We start from the raw sequence: 1,010 nt of genomic DNA on the forward strand, positions 1-1,010 counted from the left end.
CCCCGCCAACGCGCCGGAAGCGGCGGGAACCATGGCAACGAGGGACGCGCGGCGCCGCGCACGTGTTCTCCTGCGCTCCGGCCCCGCGCGGCGCCTCGTCCTCATCTCCCGCCACTGACCCCATGTCGACAATCGAGATGGTGTGAGTACTGCGCTGCATTGCCTGTCCTGATTACGTGACTGTCAGCTCGACTGTCACCGCTGCTTTCGCTCCTTGAAATCATTCACTTCTATCTGCGCCAGTCTCAAACTCATCTGAAATGGCTTGGTAGCTGTGGAGGCCAATGTCAGTGTCCGTTGCTGGGACAAGGCTCCGCGGAATCGCACAAACCTGTTACAGCCCGAACGAGGAGGGGGTGGGTGCAGGCCCCGATTCTGCAAACACGTCGGCGGCTCCGGGCACGTGAATAGCCTCGCCTGACTTCAAGCGAAAACTAGTCACTCAATCACACATTTTCTAAAGTGGTGAATCGGGGGTCCTGGTTTTCTCTGTTTAAACGGCCGAAATTCTCTGATTACAACCCCTGTATCACTGTTTTTTCGTGATTAAAATGAAAGGCCGCTATGTATACACAGGTATCAGTTGAATACAATATTTTATTGATGTATTTGCAATTTTAAAGCAATTTGGAAGTTTACCTTTATCATCATAATACAATGACTTCTAAATATCTATACACTTTAGCATTTGCTTCCGGTTTGCTTTTTTTTTTATTATGGAAAATCAGAGGTCTCCCTGCCCCCTTCACTCACCAGGACGTGGGTCCAGCTGCAGCTGTCCCCTCCCCTCCCCTCCCCCCCCCAGCCGCTGCTTTGTGGCACTGAGCAGCTGTGATATGCTGGTGCCCCTCACTCCCAAACCACAGCCTCTGAATCCCCCCAGCCCCACTGATGCCCCTCCCAACTTGCTGCCCCCCAGTGCGGGGGCAGGTGTAGGACAGGGTGGGATGCCTGACCATAGGCAATGCCATAGGCAACTTGTTAGAGGGGTAAGGGGGGCAGCATGCCCA

The sequence above is a fragment of the Gavialis gangeticus genome, unplaced genomic scaffold (genome assembly GCF_001723915.1).
Source record: "Gavialis gangeticus isolate Ggan-Ray unplaced genomic scaffold, GavGan_comp1, whole genome shotgun sequence".
In the NCBI taxonomy this organism is placed as follows: Eukaryota; Metazoa; Chordata; order Crocodylia; family Gavialidae; genus Gavialis; species Gavialis gangeticus.